Below are 9316 nucleotides of genomic sequence, written 5' to 3'. Positions count from 1 at the left end.
TAACTAAGGCCGGTTAACATGGTGGGCTCAACGTGGAAGCCGCTGTGTTCCATGTACTTGAATTTCCCCTCACGGTGCCAGTTAATACAGCAGATGAGCACAGATTCTTGTTGAATGATGTGAGTCTCGATTGCTGCTGTTCCTAGAAGGGGCATCTTACCTTTACTTCGCTAATGACCCCCTGGGCCTGGGAACAGTTTGCCTGGAATGGGAACTGCTCAGTGATGACCAGAGGCTCCCAGACAGGACCCAGCCTAGACCTCATCCCAGCAAGAAGAGATGAGTTCAGGCACCCAAAGAAATTTACTACAGCTGGTGAGGGAAAGGGGTTGAAATGTGGCCAGAGAAGGAGGAATTTTAAACCATCTTAAGCTTATGGGACTTTATCCTCCAAGTATGAAGGGAGACCTCTAGGGCTGCTTTTGGGGGTTGACAAGTGTGTAAAAGCCGGCCCTTTTGCTTAGGTCACATCCAAGGGCTCCTCAAAGATCCCTCAGCAGCAGGAACCTCCCTAGCTGCTTCTGTTCCCTCTGCCAGCGCTGGTTTTCTGAATTCTGCAAGCAGTCCCTCAGAGCTGGGACTCCTTTCGTGCTCTTGGGCAAAGTCCCTTTAAGATGGCTCTCTCTCCGTTGGTTTGGTGTGCAGGAAATGCACAGATGTCCTTTGCCTGCATGTGCTCTGGTGCAGTCATTTTCTCACCAGCCTTCTCTCCTTCCCACCTTGGGCACACTCTGCAAGCCACCGTTCTTCACCTTGAAAGTTCTCCAGTCTGGGTCAGAGACCGCTCTCTCGGGTTCCCACAGGCTGCAGCAGACAAATGTCAAGTGTCCAGGCCAGGGGTCCCCTCGATGCTCTCTTCACGAGGCTTGAGAGGAGCAATAAAATTTCTTCAGCAAAAGACATGGACACAATCATATTCGCAGAGCAGGTTTCAAAAACAGGGTGGAGAATGGCTAGGTGCAGAGGCACGGTGTTGACCCATCAGAGGCAATGGTCCTGTAATCCCTGTTTTACGGATTAGCAGGTGCAGCCCCAGAGGTGAAGGAACTCGTTCAGGGCCATTGAGTTAGCAGGTAGCGAAGCCAAGATCAAAGCAGATCCCCCGGGCTCCCACCTGTGCTCGCTGTTGTCAGCGTGCTACGTGTATTCATTATCATTCTCGTAAGACGGGTGACGGTGAGCCTTGAAAGACACGTCTGGAGGAAGAGAAGCAAAATTCCTCACAGCTCGCTCCGGCGTCAAGCTTGCTTCCGCTCAAGTGGAAAGAAGCAATTCTGAGTGCGGTGCCTAAAGGTGGAGTAACGAAAGTGGCTGCTTCCCCCATGGGCTGAAGCTTGTCCAGATGTGTATAGTGCTGTGTTTTGTCAACAGACTGTCTGCAGACAGGCACGCCTCCTTTCAGTTTTTCTTATGACCCCATTACACTGAAATGTCTTTGTGCTTGTCTTGTGCCTACTTCTGAGTCAGAAAAGAAAAATTTACCCTTTCTTTTAGCCTCTTCAAGAAAAGGAAAAATGAGAATGACTTGAGAAGGTGCGTCAGGATAGAGAAAAACGGAGGATTAATTTTGGGACATTCCAACCCAATGGTTTTTAACACAGTCTTTCAGCTACTTATAGAAAGATAAACAAGACAGACATAGCGGCAATCTAGAGCCGCACTGACAGTAGAATTCTAAGTACTGGCAGTGTACTTGTACATTTTCTAGTAGCCACATTAAAAAAGTAAAAAGAAATAGGTGAAATTATTTTTAATACATTTGTTTAACCCAGTGTAGCCAAAACATTGTCATTTCAACGTGTGATCAATCCTTCATTAATGAGCTACGTTACATTCTTTTTTCGTACTAAGTCTTAGAAATCTGGTGTGCGTTTTACGCTTACCACACGTCTCATTTCAGACAAGCCACATTTCACATGTTCGATAATCACGTGTAGCTAGTGGCTACCACATTGGTCAGCCCAGCTCTAAAGGAATGTTTCCATCCTCATGAATCTGTAACATATGGGATCTTAAAAAGATCACTGAGGAAGCAGGTGAGTTTGCAAAATAAAAGAACAAAAAGTAATGAAAGGAATAAAACAAGAGAAGGATGAAGAAGTAAGGAAGAAGAGTAAAGATAATTTGGGAAGACAGGGAATGCCCAAATACACTTAGGTGCTAGACAATTGGAAGTGCCGGGGGGCAAGGACATGGAGAGAAAAGTCTGGGGGCTGAAAATCAAAAGGATGAGAGAAAAGAGTCTTGAATTACAAAGCTGAGTCAATGACAAGGCTAAAGATTTAACCTCCTTCCCCAGCAAAATGGTGCCTGCCACACTCACAGGGAGATGGCGCACCGGTTGGTGTCTGGAGAGGGAGCAGTGAGCACACCTAGGTCCCTGTTGATCAGGGTCGCAAACAGCTTTTCAGCACCCGAAGTTTATTTCGTTAGCTTACCCAGAGCTGCCCAAAGCGCTACAAGGCAGACAAACTCAGCAAAGAGGTCAGTAGGAAATCAGAATGCTGATTTATTGATATGCAGGAATAGCCCTTTCTGGGGACCGAAATAGGTATAGTGCCTTATCCAGATCCCCCCCTTGCTGGTTTTAAACTTCGTTGTAAACCTGAATTAGAAGTCTGTTGGGTAAGCGGAAAATTAAAGCAAAGGGTTTTGGATAATCTCCGGGCATTGTTCACTCCACTGCCCCGTGGTAGAGCTCACCTCCCTACGACAGGAATGAGCAGATGCCACACCTCCGCCCACAGCTCCCTTGGATGGGTTGTTACTGTCCAATGCCTGTATAATTTACTTCATACCAGAGGTTCTTGGTGGCCCACAAATATGTCTTTTTAGTTTTGTTTTGGGTTTGCACAGTCACTTCTAGACACCAGAAAAATCTGCCCACGCTGGGTCCACATTCTCAGATGACGCCAATCTTTTGGAGCTGAAGGGGACCTGTTCCTTTGAGTGCGGCCTGTTGTCACGGCCCCAGCTGACCAGCTCCCTCCGAGGGCTGGCTCCTCTTCCTGGCTCCTGTAGATCACAACAATGAGATCCCTCTCAGGGAGACCTCTGCTAACCAGGCCTGCGTCAGACTGTGCTGTGGAGAGAAAGATGGAGAGAGATTCATTTCGGTTACGTGATTATTAGGTTACTGCTTTCTTATTGTTAACTAGTCAAGAATCCAGTCTGAATCATCTGTCAGTTACAGATTACCACTCATCTGTTAGGATGTATTACATCTGATGAAAGCCAATCTTATAAACATATGTTTATTAATTATGAAATATTTCAGTTCTCGGAGGATTATTTCTTTTCCCAGTTCTTGGTACATCCTCTTGTACTTCCTTACAGACCTGCTACAGTCACACCGTGCAAGAAAGTGTGGTAAATATGTTGGATGGCAGAATCCGGATATTACACAAAATATCTTGATGGATTGAAATGATGAACTAAATGTAACATGATCAAATTTTACATAAGAGTAAACTCTTTTCCCCCCAACTATTGGATGTATCAGTTTGGTATCTACTGTTTGCTAAATCTAAAGTTTAAATTCTAAGCAATAAAAAATAAATGATGCCGACTCTGTGGTCTCAGTCGCATTTGGGGAATGGTGCTGCACAAATCAATTACATGAATCCTTTATATAATAGCATTTTTTATTAATATTGTTAAGCCATTGCCCAGCATTCTCACCACTGTGCCTTTTCCCAGAGCTGTTAACAAATAGTAAAATTTCCCAATTTTATTTTCATCTTCCTTCATTTCTTCTGCTCACCCTGTGGCAGAGTTGCTGTCAATCAGCCAAAAAGATCAGCCAAAGGACAGAAGAAAAGAAGCAGAATTCCTGCTGAGGCTTCAAACAGGAAAACCAGGGCTTGACTAACCTAGAATTGAACACAAATGATTTGATCAGGGCCGCAGCTCAGGCCTCTCCTGCCTCCCCCAGCGTACTCAAACTTGGTCCTCACTCCTGCTCCCTGTCTGCCCTCTGCTTACCTGGCCTCCCTTTACTGCTGCTCAAGGGGACTCCTCTGTCTCCTCAACCTCAAGATGCCCCCACTTGAACTTAATGTCTTCCGTGCTCACCTCTGCACCCCAGCTGGCCCCTGTTTGCTGTCAGCAGGATGGACCAGGTGGCTGCGGTGCCAGGGGTCAGGAGAGAAGGGAGACACCTCTTGGCTACAGTTGTAGTATGTGGAGCTGCAGCGAATATAAAAATCATGTCTCAGAGAGAATGTTGCAAATGAAGATGGAGAAGTGTGTCAGATCAGCAAGGGAGCCTGGAGCAGCTGGGAGCTGGGAGTCCAGGTGAATGGGAGGCAGTGTGGTAAGTGTGGGAGTCGAGGGCATTTGGGTACTCTTGTGCCCGTGCCTGCCACAGCAAGGAGAGGCAGACATGGCCCAGCTCCCAACATACAGTCCCTTGCCCTCTATGCACACTGAAGGGCTGTTGATTCTTTCCTGTCCACACCCCTCAGATCCAGGCCATCTCAATAACCCCTCATCTATAGGCCAGACCTCAACGTCACTTTCTTTGACTCCTCCTCATACTCCAGCTTGTCTCCCTGCTCCCATTACTTCTCTTTTTGAAATCTAATGCACAAGGTTGTCAGATTAATTTTTCAAAAATCCTCGTTCCACCACACCATTCCTTGCTGAAAACTCTTTCCCAAATCCCCACTACTTTCAACATAATGCTCCAACTCCTCAATCTGAAAATCAAGGTTTTTTCACAATGTGCTGAAGGGATCGGGGCTGCTGTGGGCTCGGTTTGAGAAGTCAGCTGAGCCCTCACCCAGAGATGTTCTCACGGCCTCTTCTTCGCAGTCCCGGAGGATTCCCCTCCTGGGCGGTGGGAGCGCGGTGGGGCACACATTGAATGTGGACCTGCTTAAACCAGCGTGACCAAGAAGTTATTTTCAACTCCCCTGCCTCTTGTACTTAAGCAAGATTGTAGATGCCCCAGAAGTGGAGCCCTGGGAAGTTGTGACTCACTCGGAGGTAACCCAGCAGGTGGAGAGGAGCAGGAGCAGGAAGCATTCCCATATCTGTACCATGTGAGACCGGCTCAGTCCTGGCAGAGCCTGAGTTCCCCGTTCTTCCAAGGAGCTGGGGACGGGACTGACGGGCAAAGCCAGCATCCTCCCTCACCAGCAGGCTGTGGCATTTCCAGAGGAAGAAGTAATGGAACAAAGATGTAGTCACATGTGCCACAATGGACCCACAACTGCTCCCTCCTAACAACAGAAGAAGGAAGCAGATGCTCCTTCCCCAACAAGCCCCAGTAGCCCATTCAGAGCAAACCACACCCAGCCAGGTACAGCAGCGAGAAGGTCTGGCCTGATGGCCTGCGATTCTTTGACTCTAATTGGATACAAAGGTCAGTTAAGTAGGTGTGGCCGCCGAGATCAGTGGTCTGGGCCAGTGCCTCTCTTCAGTCTGTAGTGACACCTCCCTGGATCTGGATCAGGAGCCCAGAGCATTCCAGGATCCCGGGCCAGCAGTAGAGTCCAGGTGAACGGGAGGCAGTTGTGATAAGCCAGTGGACTTTTGGCTGCATCCACTCCAGGAGAATTGTGATCGAGAAACTCCATTTGCTTAATACATGTTTATTGAGCATCTATTATGCACCAGATTCTTTACATGCTGGGGATACAACAGTGATATGACTCTGAGTAGATGGCACGCACAGAATCTAGAAGAGACAGACAATCAAATAATTGCACAAACTAGTATAAACTTGCAACTGTGAAAAGAGCTTCAAGGAGAAGGACATGAGTTCTCAGGTTCTAGAAGGGGGGTTTCCCACGGAAGCAATGCTTGAGCTGAGATCTAAAAATTAAATGGGATTAACTGAGCAAAAAGGAAGGAAGAATGTTCTAAGTAAGAACAGCATATGCAAAGACCCTGTGGCCAGTAGGACTGAAAGAAAGCCAGAATGCCTGGAGAGGAGAGAGAGGGGAGCCCAGGGTGAGATGAGGCTAGGAGGTGGAGAGGGGCCAGACCGTGTAGACCACTGTGGGTCACTGAGGAATTCTGTCTTATCCCAAAGGAAATGGCAAGACATTTAATGGTTTTAAGCAGAAAATCAGTTTTAATCTGATCTCTATGGTGAAAAGATCACTTTGTCTGCAATGAAACATATATTGGAGGGTAGCGGTCAGAGCGGTTGGGGGAAGACCAGTTAGCAGCTAATTCCAAGTCCAAGCAGGAAGTGATCGTTGCTTCTCACAGACTGACAGTGATTTAGCCGTGGAGATAGGTGAGCAGATGTGAGCGATATTTGGGAAGTAAACTGAGAAAATTTCGTTATGATCAGCCATGGGCGGTGAGACTGAAGAACAGTCCAGAATGACTGTCCTGTTGCAGCACAGGATGGACAGACGTGTCAATCACTGGGAAAGAGACACTGGGAGGAGAGCCCTGTTTCTGATGCTGGAGGTAGTGAGGAAAAGCGAGCAAGAGTTTAATTTCGGACGTGGTGGAGAACGTGAGGTCGTGTGGTAGGCAGCCTCTCAAACGACCCCCAGTGGTCCCTGACTCTTGGTGTTCACATCCTTAGATAATCCCCTTCTCTCGTGAGTGGCTATACCTCGTGTTTTGCTTCTAGTGAGGAGAGTAGGGCAAAAGTGATGGGACGGCACTTCTGAGATGAGGTTACGAGAGACTGACTTCCACCTTCCTCTCTCTCTCCTCAGTCTCTCTGCATCCTCACTCTGGGAAAGCAAGCTGCCATGCTACAAGCAGCCCCAGGAAGAGGCCTCGTGGTAAGGAACTGACGGCTCTAAGCAACAGCCAGCAGGGACCTCAGACCCACCAACAGCCACACGAGTGGGCTTCAAAGTGGGTCCTCCCCAGCTTGAGCCCTGATGACCGCAGCCCTGGCCAATGCCTTGACTGCAGCCTCCTGAGACACTCTGGAGGCCAGAGGGTCTCACTATGCCACATCTGGGCTCCTGACCCACAGGAACTGTGAGAGAATAAATGTTTGTGGTTTTAAGTGGCTTGTGGATAATTTTTTATACAGCAATAGATAATTAATACAGGTAACTTAAAGAGGCAAGTATTCTATATAAGAAAATATGTTAAGTTGAAGACCAGATGTTACAGTCAGGAGCTCAGAGAAGTCTGGACTGAAGATGAAAACTTGATATCCATTGTACTTAGGGAGAAAGTATGAAATGGAGGAGGAAAGATAATTGAAACAAGTCTTGAGGATCTCCATAATTTACTGGCCAAGTAGCGATGGATGAGTCTGCAAAGAAGATAGAGAGGGAAGAGCTGGAGAGGTGGGAGGAAAGCCAGGAGAAAGCTGAATCATGTAAGTCAGTAGAAGACAGCGTGTCAAAAAAGTAGGGAATGATTAAATAAAAGAAACACCGAAATAGCGGTTTTAGTTTGAGAGTAATCACAATTCCAGCAGACACTCGTGGTAGGACTGGAAGGGAGAATGGTGTGGGCTGAGGCTGGGAGGTCAGAAACGGAGGCAGAAAATATAGACAGTTCTCTATAGAAGTCGATCTGTGGAGGTGAGAAGAGAGATGGGGTTGTAGCTGGAAGAGGATGAGGATTATTTTGTTTTTAAATGAGAAGATGTATAAAGAAAATAGCAAAGATTCAGGGGAGAGAAAAAGATTGCATCTATAAGAGGGAAAAAGAGATCGAAGATAGTGTAAGGTTCCTAGGAGGCAGGAGAGGCTTCTCCCCAGATGGGAGAAGGACCCAGAGGATAGAGGCAGCCATACTCAGCAGGTTGAGAGAGTTGCTACGCGAGAGCTCCTCCTTTCTCTCTAACATTGCGCAAGGAGGTCGTCTGCTGGGAGAAGAAAAGAGAAAGAGAGACTAGAGGCACCAGAGAGGACAAAGGTTTGAGACGGTCACTGTGGAAAATGGGAAAACAAGAGACAACTGTAGTCAGTTTTTGTGCAGTGTGAGAACCTGTTTGAAGCCAATGACCTTGAACTTGTAGTGGACTCAGTCTGCCCCACTGGGTAATGCTGGGCTGCTTGGATGCAGGCACAGAGCAACAGAGAGCTGCGTTCATGGGATGGAGCTTAGAAAGATGGAGGCGACAGAGGAACAAGGAGGTCCGGGGGAGCAGATGGGAGTAGAGAAAGGCAGGGCATGGAAGGGAGTGCACAAATACTGCTCATGAGTTGCTCGCTGGATAGTGAGGGAAGGAAAGAAAGGGGCAGGTTGACGGCTCAGGAGATGGCGGAGGACAGGCGGTGCCGGGGATGCTGAGGGAGAGCTGGAGTGGGAGCAGAGGATAAACCCCCGGCAGTGGGGGAGGTGACGGTCACGCGGAGGAGCGCTCGCATTAGAAGCTTTGGAGGAGTAGAGTGACAGGTAAGGACAATACCCAGGGACTTTCTGTGGGAGTGGGTGGCTGAGGTGGAGAGGAAGTCACTGAAGATAAAAGGCTGTGGTGTTGGACAGGCCACCCGCCTGGACAGTGCTGCCATGCAGACTGATCAAGGCCTGGGTGTAGGGGGCAAGCATCCGCTTGTCCTACAGGGTGATGGGCTCCTGGCCCATTGCCAGCGTACGTAATGAATGGGAGGACCCCCAGTTGATGACAGCAACAACAGGAGGTGGAGTGGAGTGTCTAAATGGCGCAAGTTCAGAGAGCAGGGTTTTAACAAGAGAGTGGAAATACGGCGTTGGGGAGCAAGAGAGACACTGTGGCAGACACTGCTTGTTCTCTGCCTGGTATCTTTATCCCTTTTCTTCCTTACTAACAAAATCCGGATTTTGTTCTAGGGTGCAATATGCCAGCAAATATACCAACCTTCCTAGATTCTCTTGCATCGAAGGGTGGCCACGTGGCACACTTCTAGCCAGTAAGACATCAGCTTAATTTCACTTGGGAATATGAGAATATTTTTGCTTTCCTGATACAGGCATCACCCTTTAGCTCCTTCTGTCTTCCTGCTTGGAATTCAGACATGATGGCTGGGTTGGAGCAGCCATATTGTGACCAAGAGGTTATAAACACAAGGAAAAGGCAAAGATAATCATACAGACATGAGTCCTGACTTTTCTTTCTTTCTTTTTTTTTGGTTGAGGAAGATTCCCTCTGAGCTACCATCTGCTGCCAATCTTCCCTTTTTTTTGCTTGAAGAGGATAGCCCTAAACTAACATCTGTGCCAATCTTCCTCTATTTTGTATGTGGGTCACCACCACAGCATGGTTTGACGAGTGGTGTAGGTCTATGCCCAAGATCCAAACTCGTGAAGCTGGACTACTGAAGTGGAGTGTGCTGGACTTAACCACTATGCCACAAACATGGCCAGCCCCACATGAGTCCTGATTTTGACTGGCCAC

The sequence above is a fragment of the Equus quagga genome, chromosome 1 (assembly GCF_021613505.1).
Source record: "Equus quagga isolate Etosha38 chromosome 1, UCLA_HA_Equagga_1.0, whole genome shotgun sequence".
Taxonomy (NCBI): domain Eukaryota; kingdom Metazoa; phylum Chordata; class Mammalia; order Perissodactyla; family Equidae; genus Equus; species Equus quagga.
Note: the sequence above shows the minus strand (reverse complement) of the source record.